The sequence below is a fragment of the Nilaparvata lugens genome, chromosome 7 (genome assembly GCF_014356525.2).
Source record: "Nilaparvata lugens isolate BPH chromosome 7, ASM1435652v1, whole genome shotgun sequence".
Classification (NCBI taxonomy): Eukaryota; Metazoa; Arthropoda; class Insecta; order Hemiptera; family Delphacidae; genus Nilaparvata; species Nilaparvata lugens.
This window is the reverse complement of record NC_052510.1, coordinates 2610078-2619897: the sequence shown is the minus strand read 5'-3', so window position 1 is coordinate 2619897 and position 9820 is coordinate 2610078.

The following is a 9820-nucleotide window of genomic DNA, read 5'->3' as shown; positions in this document are numbered from 1 at the left end:
GTTGCGCATTTACGGCGAAACGCAGCAAATCAAATCAAATCAAATTTTTATTCTCACAATTTACAAATAATACAGTACAGTTACAGTACATTTATATATACCCTTACGTTATGAGAGATTCACATGTAGGCTTAAGCCTGTGTTTGTGAGGGCCTGGCGTAATTCGCTGAATTTAAAATCGATAAACTAAATTATGAAAATTGATATTATATTAAACTAAATTGAGAAAAATACAGATTGAAAAAAGATATGAGTAAATGTTGATATTATAGGCAAAAAACAAATAATTGGCTGCAGAAACAGCCAGTTATAATTAATGACTAAAAGTTAGTAAAACTAAAAGGTAGATACACTGTAGCAATGCAATTAAATACCAAGTTCAAAGAATTTTCCAAACTTAGAATTAAAGATGATTTTCATGAAATTTGACAGGTATGTTCCTTTTTAAATTGATCGTCGACGTATATACAATATTTTTGGAAATTTTGAATTTCAAGGATAATATAAAAGGAAAAGGAGCCTCCTTCATACGCCAATGTTGGAGTAAAAATCAGACTATAGAATTATTCATCATAAATCAGCTGCCAAGTGATTACACAGATGTGTGGAGAAGCCAGTCTATTGCTGTATTTCCATAAGGTCTATAGTTTCCATCAGGTACTTGTGGATGAAAATACTGCTTGAGGTCTGCCGTTCACAGAACTACTAGTATAACTACTGCGCTAATAGAACATGTAATGTAAAATATGTATTGGTAGTTTCCAAACATAGTTATTAGTTGAACTAGGAAGTTTTCTGATTGAAGTTTGTCTATTTTTGGTCGAATGTGATTGGAAGGGTGATGACTTGAGACTAGCTCCACTAACTATAGTGAGGTCCACGTTATAATGGCAGTGTTTGATCAACTTTGGTTTTGCTATCCTTGTCTGTCATTCGACAAAGCCGGTGGTACTATCCTTTTCCAGGTCCACAACGATGCCAATTATGTTTTTCACAGTGTGGGAATATAATTAATTAATGCAGAGAATCGGCATAGTTATTCTTCTATCTTTATCCACTGCCATTATAACGCGGAACTCACTACAGCGCTATCTTTTTCTCACTTTGCTCTGTTGACAGATCGTTTTTCAACAATATAGAATCAATAATTGATTAACAAAATATTTCATCTCAATTATGAAATTATTGGAAAATATAATTTCTTGCTTTATAAAATATAATTGATTATTTTAAACGAGAATGAACCGTTATATCAATATGTAACCGATATAACATCAATAAACCTTTATCAGCTACGGTACCGTCTATAGAAGGCATTGACAAGACAGAGGATCGACAATGTTGTTCCCCTATCTTTCTTGGTCGAATGTGATTGGAAGGGTGACTATTTGAGACTACAGCTCCACTAACCAGTTGTAAGCTTCAGAACCACATTTTTTCGTTCGCAACACACCTAAAACCACGGATTCATGGTTTTGTGTTTGATGTATAGTATAATCACTTCTATAGTGAGGTCCACGTTATAATGGCAGTGTTTGATTAGCAATGGTATTGCTATCCTTGTCTATCATTCAACAAAGCGGATAGCGCTATCTCTTTCTCGCTTTTCTCTGTTGCCAGATCGTCTTTTAACAATGTAGAATCAATAATTAATTAACAAAATATTTCATCTTAATTATGAAAATTCGTTATGATTTATTGAAAAACATAATTTCTTGCTTGATAAAATATAATTGATTATTTTAAACAAGAATGAACAGTTAGTATTACATCAATAAACCTGTATCAGCTACTGTCTATAGAAGGCATCGACAAGACAGAGGATCGGCAACGTTGTTCTCCTATCTCTCTCCACTGCCATTATAACGTGGACCTCACTATAGTACCAAAATGTCAGAGGAAGCGATGGAAAGAATACAACGTTGTTCTCCTACCTTTCTTCACTGCTATTATAACGTGGACCTCACTATAGTTGCATTTTAGCTATAGTGAGGTCCACGTTATAATGGAATAATAACATTGGTGTTGCTATCCTTGTCTATCATCCGACATAACAGGTAGCGCTATCCTTTTCTACTACTATATTACCAAAATGTCAGAAAAAGCGATGGAGAGAATAGATTATACATTATGAATGTGTTGCTTCAGATATAATGCAATATAATGCTCCAGATCGGGATGTTCTTCAATTATTCAAGAACATAAAAATGCTAATTGAATCAAATATATTGAATGTGATCAGATTAGTCTTTTACATGAGAACTACTTATGTTTAATACAGATCACTTGACAGTAACTCGTCTATAGAAGGCATTGACAAGACAGAGGATCGGCAACGTATCATATCATATCATAATTTCTTTATTCATAAATTTGTACAGTGTATACAATGAATAGTGTCATAAATATATATCTTTGATTAGATACAATTAAAAATAAAATGCATAACAAATAAAACATCTACAGAATACAACAATACAAACATACAAACATAACGTTGTTCTCCTATCTCTCTCCACTGCCATTATAACGTGGACATCACTATAAGACAAAAAAACTGTCAGAAAAAGTGAAGGAGAGAATAGATTATTAGGAAATAGATGTAAAAATATACTTCTTGATAATGGTATGAATTTGTAGTGATTAAACATCAATGAATGTGTGCAATAATATTTTCCAATATTGCAATAGTTCTGCTATCAAATACCCTGAAGACTTTCCATCAAAAATACCCTAAATATGTTTTCTATTCATCTTATATTATACAATTGAAACTTTTGAAATAACCAAACAGGCTTACGCCCAAAACTGTTCTCATTTCCATTCATAACACATTTCAAATTCAGTTTTTGAACTATTTTTCATGACACTACAGTCAAGTTTCATAGTTTTTGATAACTAACTTTAACTTTAACTTTTATTCAAAAACTTGACTGTAGTGTTGTAAAAAATAGTAATTTTACTATTCTTCTCACTTCAACTCTTTTCCGCCTCGTTTTAATATTATTTTTGTTTTTACAAGATCACAGTCAAGTTTTTGAATCAAAGTTATTAAAAACTAGAAAATTTGACTGTAGTCTTGTCAAAAACAGTTCAAAAACGAAGAGAAAAAGAGTTAAAGTGAGGAGGAAAGTAGTGCAATGGAAAATGATTGAAAAAAGTGGAGAAAACCAATAAAATACAGTAATAAAATGGTGGTAAAGTGTAAAAACTTATCACAACTATCCCCCTCTACTGATTTGTAATTCTTCTCAGAAAACAGCCCCCTCAAATAATAGCAATCATCAGCTCCCCTCTTTCAATATCCTCCTGTCGAAAACTTTCCCTATTTTTTGTAAATAATTGTTATGATTTTCCTCCCTTGTTCTCCCTCTTTTCTTCAAGATATCATCATCAAATTGTCATTCTAGTACAGACCTTCAATCACCCTGTGTGTTCTATTATATCAATCTCCATGGGATAATGGTCACCACCTTGTGACTTTGTATTCTTTTCTTGTACTTTCTTGTTTTTTGGGGTGGTGGTTTTGTAAGTTGAACCCTTCTTCTTATAAAAGAGACATCTGGGACTCTTTTGGTAAGACATAATACTATTTTTATCACCCCTTTAAGAAAGAATAGCTTCGGGGTGTTGGAGGATGATGAAATAATTTTACTCAAATGGATGGTGGCTTGAATTTTATATTTAGGCTAAGAGTACTTATTGTTAGATAACCATCATCAACAAAATTCCATGAGAATCACTTTCACCTGAATCGCATAAAATATAAAACCAATGTGATTGATATGAATAAATGATTTTGGAATGTTTTTTTCAAATATTATTTGAGTTTATCATACTTGATGAATCATTATACACGTGTGATGAATTAAACTAACAGTAGAACCAATTTTCCTTCTCCTTATCATTTTGACTTTCCTTGCCCTATTACCATAGGTAAGGAAAGTATTACTTTGCGAAAAAATTAAGGTACCCAAATTTCTAAATTTCTATACGTTTCAAGGTCCCCTGAGTCCAAAAAAGTGGTTTTTAGGTACTGGTCTGTATGTGTGTGGGTGTGTGTGTGTGTGTGTGTGTACAATTTTTCAAAAATAAGTAAAATTAGAAAAAAAATCATTTTGATGAATTGTAGTTCTTGATCTACAATATCTTCCAATTGTCACCATTTAATGTATAATTCAAGATTCCTCTGAGCGTATTTTTGTGCTCTACAGGCTCTATCTTATATATATAGATTTCCAGGTAAACTTGACAACAATGATCCTTGTATTTCGAAAACACCTCAGTTTTAGCTTCATTCATCATCATCAACTCCATTGTCATCACATTCTGATTTCGCACCATGATATAAGTTCATTAGATCATGTTCTATGAGAATCACCCGTTATATGCTCTTAAGATTCAAGTCGACAGTTTGGCATTTCTCTTAATGTTTAAATGTTTGAATGTTTATATGTTCATATGTTGCGCATTTACGGCGAAGCGCGGTAATAGATTTTCATGGAATTTGACAGGTATGTTCCTTTTTTAATTGCGCGTCGACGTATATACAAAGTTTTTTTGGAAATTTGGCATTTCAAGGATAAAACAAAACGAGAAAGGAGCCTCCTTCATACGCCAATATTAAAGTAAAAATCAGATTATAGAATTATTCATCATAAATCAGCTGACAAGTGATTACACAGATGTGTGGAGAAGCCAGTCTATTGCTGCAAGGTCTATAGTTTCAATAAGGTACTTGTGGATGAGAATACTGCGTGAGGTCTACTGTTCACATAACTATTAATTATTATTATAAACAAGGATTCCTCCATAGAGACATCACATCCAACATTTAGAAGAATCTCATTCTCATTCCTCAGTACAGCTGATGATGCATTGGTAAACGTGAAACCATGGTTCTGTTTTAAAGTTTTTAATAAATTTTTAGTGCAATTTGACAATATCTCTGTTTCCTTATTATGGAGAGATTTCACATCACCATCAATTCTACTAATTTTATTTAGAAGATTCTCATGCCAATAAAAATAGATAATAAGAATATAAATTGATGGTCATAATACTTCTTTTTGGTGAAGCTATGTGACGCTGGTAGTCTCTCATACTGTGCCGTTCTTATACACTCTCACCCCAACAACACAGTAATAATAGACAGTAGTCGACAGTTATTGGCTTGAGTTAACGAAACTCGGCTGGCTTGGAATTTGGAACATTAACTAACTAAACGATGAGATATCTTCTACAGTTATTGGCTTGAGTTAACAAAAATCGACTGGCTTGAAATCTGGAACATTAACTAACTAAACTATCAGATATCTTCTAATGCTATATTTTTACTATGCTATTATTTCTTAGGAATAATAGGTTTTAATTTATACCAGTAGTTTTGTGAACAGTAGACCTCGCGCAGCTACAAACCACAGCCTCCTCTTATACTGTCCATCAGAGTACATCCCATCTGTCGTGTCGGCGAGATATCGGTTTGAAAACGGCTAATGGCTGTTGGGGTTGGTGTATCAAAAATGCTGACATCAAAAGCTAATCTCCTTCAAGACATACTGGCAACAGGACAGCCCGAGTTCAAAGCAGAGAAAGGTCGAGAGACAATATACCATGTTATTTTAGTTATCAATTGCATGCGTTATTGCATGCAATCTATATAGTTCATTTAATAGTGCATAAAAATTGCATTCAACACGGGGCATGCAAAATTAATAGTCCACACAGCAGCTGATTTTTTACAAAGTTAATTGAGATATTGATTGCATGCAATTAATAATCCACTCGACAGCTGATTTATGATGAATAATTCTATAGTCTGATTATCCTTTCTTCAGAGTAGATATGTAGTGATATCGGAGTAGGGAGGAAATTCCTTTTCCTTTCTTATTATCCTTAAAATGCAAAATTTCAAAAAACCTTGTGTATACATCGACGCGAAGTTGAAAGAAGGAATATTCCTGCCAAATCTCATCGAATTCTATCAACGCTTTTGGCCGTGAATGCGTTACATACATAGGCCTACAGACAAAAGAAAATCCGATTTAAAATATAGACCTCACTGCGTTGCGTTCGGTCAATCATGGTAAACTTAACGAAAAATGGTGATCTATTTGAACTGTATTTGATGCTGTTATTACACTTAAACTTGTAGGAAGAAAAAGTAATTAATTAATATCATGGCGAAGGAAATGAAAAATGTTTATTCATCTGAACTGTATTAATTTTATGTGCTGTTTTTTTCATATTCAATTCTTGAATGCATTATTCACATTGAGCATTTCACATTCAATTGATGCAATAATTATATCAATTATTGTTGATGATTTTTCAGTTTGCGATCCAATTTATTTAGTGACCAAGGATTTAAAAAATTGAAATATCGATCCTTACAAAGGAACAATAGTTGGTGATTGGGAGCTCATAAAGAAACTATGAAATTTGTGCTTGATTATGATTGAACTATATTGTTTGTTTTATTCTAATCTATATTCTCAGATTTGATTTAGTGTAGGAATTGAAATGGACATAACATAATGTATAATATTTGGACAATTCGAAACTGAATTAGGAAATTGGAGAAGTTTTAGGCAATAGCCTGTTTTTTCGATCATTGTATTGCTTGTGCTAACCAAAGAAAAAAATAAACATGGATCTCGATCTCGATATTGAATTAGTATGGAAGATAATGTAATATTATGAATGAATTTAGGTGATGATAAGAACAGATAATTATTGTATAATATTGACTCAATTATTGTTGAATTTGATAGATAATATTTGTAAAAAACCAATCGACAAATTGGAATTCTTTCCATGATCAATACCAAACAAAGCTGACTTCATTCGAAATATCCTTGTAGCCAGCTCTCAGCATTGATATAATAGTGGGAAAATGTAAATTAGGCGTCTATGAGTCGAGTATATATTGCCTGATTATTCAAATTGGGTGTAAATCAATACTCAGGTAGCCTTCACTGGCCACTAGCGGAATTCGTCTTGTGATTTTATTGATCATCAGTAGCTATTGTTTTTGAAGGTTTTCCTCAAAATTTGTATTGTGTCAGGTCATTACACTCTGGGAGCGAAATCTTGTTGGATGAAATTCAACTATCAATTTCATGGAAACTTTACAACTGATAGATGTTAAAACCATAGAATAATAATTATAAACTACACGTTATATCCTGACTATTATATCCTCTCCTATAACACTACGGTTAGAATTACTTTAATTTGTCAACATTCATTAATAGAGAATATTAATATATCAATATATCAACATTAATATATGTCTTTTACATTCACTGGCACTAGCGGAATTCGTCTTGTAATTTTATTGATCATTAGTAGCTATTGCTTTTTAAGGTTTTCCTCAAAATTTGTATTGTGTCAGGTCATTACACTCAGTTGAGCATGAACTTTTTACAGAAGAAACATAACCTATTTTTTGGACTTGTAATCAAAATTTTGGAATGGAATAATTTTGGGCCAAGCCTGTTGTTCCTTCCCAATCATATTTATATGATTTGTTATTGTAACCACGTATAAATAAATAAATAATAAATAAAACGAAATCCAGTTGAATGAAATTCAACTATCAATTTCATAGAAACTTTACAACTGATAGATGATAAAACCATAGAAAAATATGAACTACACGTTATATCCTGACTATTATATCCTCTTCTATAACACTACGGTTAGAATTACTTTAATTTGTCAACATTCATTAATAGAGAATATTAATTTATCAACATCAGTCCTTTCCATTCACTGGCCACTAGCGGAATACGTCTTGTAATTTTATTGATCATTAGTAGCTACTGCTTTTTAAGGTTTTCCTCAAAATTTGTATTGTGTCAGGTCATTACACTCAGTTGAGCATGAACTTTTTACAGAAGAAACATAACCTATTTTTTGGACATGTAATCAAAATTTGGGAATGGAATAGTTTTGGGCCAAGCCTGTTGTTCCTTCCCAATCATATTTATATGATTTGTTATTGTAACCACGTATAAATAAATAAATAATAAATAAAACGAAATCCAGTTGAATGAAATTCAACTATCAATTTCATAGAAACTTCACAACTGATGGATGATAAAACCATAGAAAAATATAAACTACACGTTATATCCCGACTATTATATCCTCTTTGATAACACTACGGTTAGAATTACTTTAATTTGTCAACATTCATTAATAATGAATATATCAACATCAATCCTCCCCATTCAATCAGTGCCAACATTTCAAACATTTCTACACTTTATTAAGCTATAATTCACATTAATTTTATTCTTAACAACAAACACTACTTATTTTAGGTATGAGTATTGAAGATTAGCACGAGAATGGTTACTAGATGAGAATGTGCTAGAATTATGTAGATGATCAGTCGTTTTATTTGTCTCTTTGACATGCCATCTTGATAGTTTGTGTAAATTTTATGAACGTTTGTGTTTTTAATTTCTTTTGACGAATTCTATCCTGTGTAAAGACTGGTCATGGATGGAAAGAACATTGAATTGGATTGAATGACTTCAGTACACCATTAGATAAAATATAATGTCAAGACATTATAAATAGTAATTTACATTATTAACTATGAAATGAATTATCAAGTTTTCACAGTTAAGTAATGACTATTACCGCCGTACTATAACTGAACTTGTTTCCGTGATTATTTGAAACACTATTCATAGAATAGAATAGAAAAAAATGAAAAAATGAACAAGTTATAAATAAGCCTTATCGAACCTCAAAGAGGCTGCTTGACAAGGTACCATTTATACAAAAACATGTAAATTCAAATATAAAAATATATTTATATCAGTGAACGTTTTTTGTACATGTACAAGAGTTCACTTAACAGCCAATATTAACTAATTAATTGTTTGCTCAGCTCTTAAAAAACTCAAAAGTATTATAATGTATAGTCAACCTGAACTTACATACAAAAAAGTAGAACAAAATGGTCACAACAATACAATACATTAGTCATGAATTTTATTATGCTACTTCTGAAGTGTATTATTCAACAATTTTTTTTTTTTAATTTATATTCAGTAAGAGCATATTAACAAACTCAGCACAATTATCTGGTAAATCATTGAACGTTTTTGGTACAATAGATTAAGGTGTTTCTGGCTAAATTATTCTAAGTGGTAAATAGTACAAGAGCATATTAACAAACTCAGCACAATTATCTGGTAAATCATTGAAAGTTTTTGGTACAATAGATTAAGGTGTTTCTGGCTAAATTATTCTAAGTAAATGGTACAACATAGGCCTACCTCTCATTTCTTAAATCCAATACGGTATTTTATATAGGTTTGGTGATTAGTAATTATTGTGTTTGTGTATAATCATAAAAATAGCCGATATGAGCTTTATACTTGTCCTAGACTTGATTAGTCATTTTTATGTTTAATTTTAGTCAAAATAGACTCCATCCAGATTCAGTTTCATAGGTACTCGATCCAGTTCCAACAATCTTAGAAATAATTGATTAGTCTTGATTGAAGCTTAGAAAGAAACTTCACTTCATGTCAAAACAGAACATAATTATAGGTAATAATAGGAGTAGGCTATTGTAGCATACAAAATACAACAATAAGCTCAACACATTCACTTACAGAATACAATGTGAACAGAAATCACCCCAATACAAAAATATAAGCAACACAGCTTAGAGCTATGAATGTTGAAACCATCAGAGATGAACGATATAGTTTTTGCTACTCTATGTTTGAAACTAAACTATCATTTCTTCATATATCTATTTTATTTCTATTTATTATAGCCTATTCTAGAA